The sequence below is a fragment of the Canis aureus genome, chromosome 12 (genome assembly GCF_053574225.1).
Source record: "Canis aureus isolate CA01 chromosome 12, VMU_Caureus_v.1.0, whole genome shotgun sequence".
Classification (NCBI taxonomy): domain Eukaryota; kingdom Metazoa; phylum Chordata; class Mammalia; order Carnivora; family Canidae; genus Canis; species Canis aureus.
Genome location: NC_135622.1, coordinates 2,247,877 through 2,253,518, shown reverse-complemented (window position 1 = coordinate 2,253,518; position 5,642 = coordinate 2,247,877). Strand labels below are relative to the sequence as shown.

At 40.8% G+C, this 5,642-nt stretch overlaps 1 long non-coding RNA gene across 1 annotated transcript; it reads right to left on the bottom strand.

The window, feature by feature from the left end:
- Window positions 1–3,530: 3,530 nt before the first annotated feature.
- LOC144324584 (uncharacterized) lies at window positions 3,531–5,357 on the bottom strand. The gene is made up of 4 exons (XR_013390033.1): window positions 5,214–5,357; window positions 4,993–5,069; window positions 4,072–4,215; window positions 3,531–3,756 (listed from the first exon to the last, which is right to left on the bottom strand). It is a non-coding gene; the product is annotated as an uncharacterized LOC144324584 (long non-coding RNA).
- Between the last annotated feature and the right edge of the window lie 285 nt (window positions 5,358–5,642).

The following is a 5,642-nucleotide window of genomic DNA, read 5'->3' as shown; positions in this document are numbered from 1 at the left end:
CTAATTATATCACTAAACAAAGCCAACATTAGTATTAATTCATAATTGACTTTTTCTAAAGAATGCATATTTCCTAGCTCTGTCCACTAAAAATGCCAGGATTGAACAGCAGTGAGCACCCTGAAAGCCCAGACTGTAATTTCTAAATACCCTTTCCCACTAAAAGGAATCAGGATTCCTTGGAGAAATGGCTCATTAGAGGTCTGAGGTAGATGAGCCTGGAGTGTCTCATTCTGCCCAAAGCAAGGGAATGATGGAGACAAAAAAGCAAACGAAGAAAACACAGAAGCCAACTTGGAATGGCTCCCATTGGCCAAAGATGGAACAGTCTGAACATGAAAAAGAGTAATGACTACAAACAAACAAGTAAATAAAAGAAAAAAAAAAGAGAAAAAGTCACAACTACAGTGAAATAAAACCCATCAAATACATAGAAATTTATGAGCCCATCACATGTGCCTCCTTTTTCCCCACACCAAGAAAGGAACTTCATTGTCATCTTTTGGGAATACTAGGATGTCGATCATGCTAATACATATAAATGTGATTAATAGAGGGAAGGAATAAAGTCTTTATCTTGACTTTTCCCCACAGACTGTATTTCTAAGCCAAATAGTTTATGAAGGAAATTTCTTCTGTAGAGAAGAATCACAGCTAATAAATGTGGGAAGAAAAATATAACTGAAAAATCACCATTTTGTAAGCCCTAGTGAAATAGTAGAACGAGGCAATGATCCAATAGCCTGCTGAAGCCCTTCGGTGAAATGCTGATGGAGAACGTTATAATGGGTGGGTCAGGAGAACACCACTTGAACTCACTGATCAATCTTAACTAAAAGTGGAATAGCTAGATAGAAAGTTCTTCCACTCAAAATATTTAATTTAATCAAGCCTCTAACCATCAGCTTAAGGAAGAATATGGGAGAGGGGGGAACGTGTTAAAAGCAGCACTGTGAGGATACACTTAGTCAATTCTAGAATGTGGGAAATTCTACAGAACAAATGATACTGTTTCCCCAGCAAATAAAGGATGTTACAAAAATGGAAAGAGGCTGTCATGAGTTGAAAGAGACATACCACAAACACAGCATGTGAATCTTTTTGGACTGAATGCAAACACATCAAACGCAGAAAGATATTTTGGAGGCTATTATGGAAAGCCGAACATGGACTAGGGATTGGATTCCAAGAAGTTAATGTTGTTGGCTGTGACGATGGCATTGTGATTATGTTAAAAAACAAAACAAAATAGTCTTTATCTGTTGCAGAAACATACTGAAGAGCCCATGAGAAAAAGGATAAGATGTCTGGGATTCATTTACAATATTTAAGCCTCACCTCCTCCCAAAAAGTTGGTATAGATGGGTAGAACTGAAACAAGAATAACAAGATGTTGACAAATTATTGAAGCTGAGTGATGGATACATGGGGTCCATCATGCCATTCTCTCTTATATCATGTGTTTAAAAATATTCACAGTAAATGAAAAACAATTTTTGATTTTTAAAAATGGGGTACCCAGGAGATTTTGATCCTAGATTGGGCATCTTTTAAACAAGCAGCTCAGAGGATTCTGACTCAACTAGTCCAGGGCCAGACTGAAAGAATCTGCTCTAGTACAGCTCTGCTCTAGGTAGTGAACAAACCCTCAATAAGTATTTATTGATTTAAAATGAAGACTAGAGGCGCCTGGGTGACACAGTTGGTTGAGTGTCTGACTCTTAGTTTCAGCTCAAGTCATAGATCTTAGGGTCACAAAATCGAGCCCTGCTTTAGGCTCTGTGCTGAACACTGAGTGTCGAGTCTGCTTGGGTTTCTCTCTCCCTCGCCCTCTGCACCCCTCACACTCTCTCTCAAATAAATAAATCTTTAAAAATATACATTGGGGGAACCTGGGTAGCTCAGTCCATTGTGCATCTGCCTTTGGCTCAGGTCACGATCCCAGCGTCCTGAGATCAAGCCCCACATCAGGCTCCCTGCTCAGCAGGAAACCTGCTTCTCCCTCTCCTGCTCCTCCTGCTTGTGCTCTCTTTCTTACTCTGTCTCTGTCAAATAAATAAATAAAATCTTTAAACACATATCTATTTTTAAAATGAAAACTATTTTTTGATCAGAAATTGAAGTTGGAAAATTCTTTCCATATGGAAAAGATCAAACGTGATAAGACCTGGCACAGAAGTACTTCATGGGCCTTGATCAAAGCACCCAACTATCAGGGTTACATAATTATTATTTCAGAGCCCATTTCATAACAGGGTATTCTGGATTCTCCAGATCCATTAGTTGAAGGATCGGCTGGATCCCCAAAGGCTTTCAAGTGGGTGTTGGTTCTGCCTTTTTCTCTCCACCAGCTGCGGGGCTATGCCTGCCCACCACGTCTTCAATCTCGCTTCAAGGTCTAGCAGTCTCCCTTTGTCTTCTACCCACAAGCCAAGAAAAACAAGATTTCTGAGGCTTGTGACCCATCCATCCTCTTGATTTGCATATATATGTGTGTGTATATATATATATATATATTTTTTTTTTTTTTTAGCTCAGTTATCAACAGCCATAAAGGAGGAAATCTGCAGAGCCCATGCTTCTGCACAGCAGTCCCCTAAGATCAGAACAGAAAGCAGATCTGTTTGGGTAAACCAGAAGTGAGAATCCTCCTGGGCACCTGAGCTACTGAGTTTAATTGGGATGCAGCTGCTTTTCCTCCTTCTACATTCTTCCTAGTTCAGCCTGCAGACAACGGGAAGTTACCAGCTAATTGACTGTTTCTATGATTGTCATTCACTTTGGCACTCTTCCCAATTCTCTGTTGCTACCAAGTGCTTCTTTTAAAAGTATTTGCTTTGCCCTGGACCCCGATGAAAAATGTGCCAGGCTAAAATCTTTAGGATTTGTTAACAAGGGGCCAATCTATCTGGGAAGATGGCAGAGTTGGGGGTGTTGCTGTGAATAAAGAGCTGAGTGGAGCCAGGACTAGCATCCAGGTTATATATTACATAAAGGAGCAGGACAGGTTTCCAGCCTCAGAACCAGTTGGGCAAGTTGATGGAGTTTCTTTTTATTTCTCACCACTCAGTTGAACAGAGAAAACTTTCAACTTCATCAGATGAATGTTCACTTGGATTTGTTGAGAAAGGTTTGTAAGCTGGGGCTTCAGTTTCATGGCTCTATCATCCTCTCGACTGGGTGTTAGACCACCCCCCACCCCCCACCAGGACAGGTGCAAGGCAACAGAATTAAAGCAAGATGTACGACCTGCCAGCTCTCTATCCAGCTCTAGACCTCGGTTGCCAATGGTTTTTCAACTTGGCTGGTTTCTGATATAAAAAATAATGGGGAACCATTGCCAAAATCAATACATCATGTTTGTGTGTGTGTGCCTGCCATGGGTTACATCATGGTATTGGATTTTGGTGGTCACCCCATCTCCTCTCCTCATTGCTTTGCGTCTAACTGCTGCCCAACATTCTGCCAAACTGGCCCAGAGCCTCCCTCGCTTGTCTCTTCAGTGGAAAGTTCCAGAGTAATTCTGAGTGTGCCTCTTCGGAATGCTTTGTGATTTTTATTTAAAAACAAAAACAAAAAGAAAAAAAAGAAAACCCACACAAGAGGTTTGCCATTCAGGAACCCTAATTGGTTCCCAGGAGATGAGATGATTCTTTTGGCTTCCACAGTCTCCAGAATTCTGCATACCATCCTCTGTTTACCCAATGAATACACCAGCCCAGGAGCCAAGTGGAAATCTGTTCCAGGCCCTCTCTACTAGAAGAAGAAAAGAATGCTATATGTTGTAAATCGAAAAAGAAGGGAGGTTGAATTTCCAGAAGAGCCTCTTTAAAAATTCAAGAATTCATCCCATTAAAAGGTGAGGTCCAGTGGATTAGGGCAAATATCTTGCAGATATGTAGCATGTGCCTTGTCACTTGTTGCCTTTTTCCTTCCCTCCACTACTCAGAGTGGGAAAAAGGAGTGTTTAAAACTTCAAGTGCCCAGACCAAGTATCTCTCTATCTCTGGGGAAGGTTTTGTTTTTATTCTTTGTTTGTTTGTTTTTATTCTTATTTATTTATTTACTTACTTGATTTAACTGGCTGACGATCCCAGCGTGCTGCAAGGTTGAGAACCACGGCTCCAGCAGAAAGACCAATAAGCTGGGGGGGCGGGGGCACCTGGGTGGCTCAGGGGTTGAGTGCTGCCTATGTCTCTGCTTCTGTCTCTGTGTCTTTCATGAATAAAAAGAAAAAATCTTAAAAAAAAAAAAGAAAGAAAGGAAAGAAAGAAAAGAAAGAAAGAAAGAAAGAAAGAAGAAAAAAAGAAAGAAAGAAAGAAAGAAAGAAAGAAGAAAGAAAGAAAGAAAGAAAAAAAGAAAGAAGAAAGAAAGAAAAGAAGAAAGAAAGAAAGAAAGAAAGAAAGAAAGAAAGAAAGAAAGAAAGAAAGAAAGAAAGAAAGAAAGACCAATGCACTGGGAATAAAATGAGCAACTATTCGGATCCTGCCTTTGCTGCAGAGTTTGTTGACCTACAAAATTATAGATGACTTTATCCTAAGATTATTTGAACTCTAAAATTCTCTTTCAGCTGGTCTCTGTCGTGGAAACCAGGAGCATACCAGAGCCAGCTATTTTTCCGTAACACCTGGAATGTCTCTGAAGCCGTCTACATCATAAAAAGATCTGTCTAATCGGGTCAACGTGTTGTTGAGCCCAGATTGCCTTACTGGACTTGAGTAAACAAGAAGTGTGGTTTACAAAGGAAAAATACAAGTGACACGATGTGTTTCTGATACATACGGGCCTCCCAACTAGTTTCACATGAGTAGTGGAATTTTTCTTAATGTATATTTAACTCCTGTAGCTGTGCTAGTTTCCAATTCCTTCGATAATCAGTTAATTGGAAATACATCCTTCTCAGGAATGCCTTAAAATAAAAATGGGACACCCCCCTCATACCACCCCCCCACCCCCACCCCCACCCCCGCTGGTGGAAACTTACATACTTACAAAGCTAAGGAAGCTGTGTAATCCAAAATATGCATTTTTGTCTGGCCTGGACTTTAATTAGATTTTACTGTAGTCGCCTAAATGGATAGAGAGAAGCTTTAACTTTTGAACTAAGGCACAAGTAGTCAGGCATAAAAGAACTCTAAAGGGCAATACTCTAAAGGGATACTAATTGCTTTTAAAAAGATGAATTGAATTGAACCAGAGAAGCAGAAAATTACCTTTGTTGGGAATCATCTTGGTTGTTTAAGAAAGAGAGGGCTGGTGGATATTGGGACAATTAAGTGAGCACAGCTGAGAGGAGGCCCTCACCTCTTTCTAGCTTCTCAGCCAAACGCATCCCAAAGGCAGAGACTCTGGAAGCTTCCGTGCCACCCATTTAAGGCCAGGCTGTCTTTTGGTCTCTGGCAACCTGTGTGCACACCTTCAACTTGTGCCAGCAATTGTTTTGACATCTTAGGGCAAGGATTCCCAATGCTATTTGTAAATGTTATCTCAAGGGGCGTGTCATGAAACTGTCTCAACGAAGGTAATTGAAAGTCAATTTGATTTTTAAAATGAACCTTCAGGGCAAAGGTGAAGTGGTTTTTCCTCCCTGTGAACTCCGCAGCCCTTTGGGGTGCCTCACCCCTAGGATGAGTTTCCTGTGC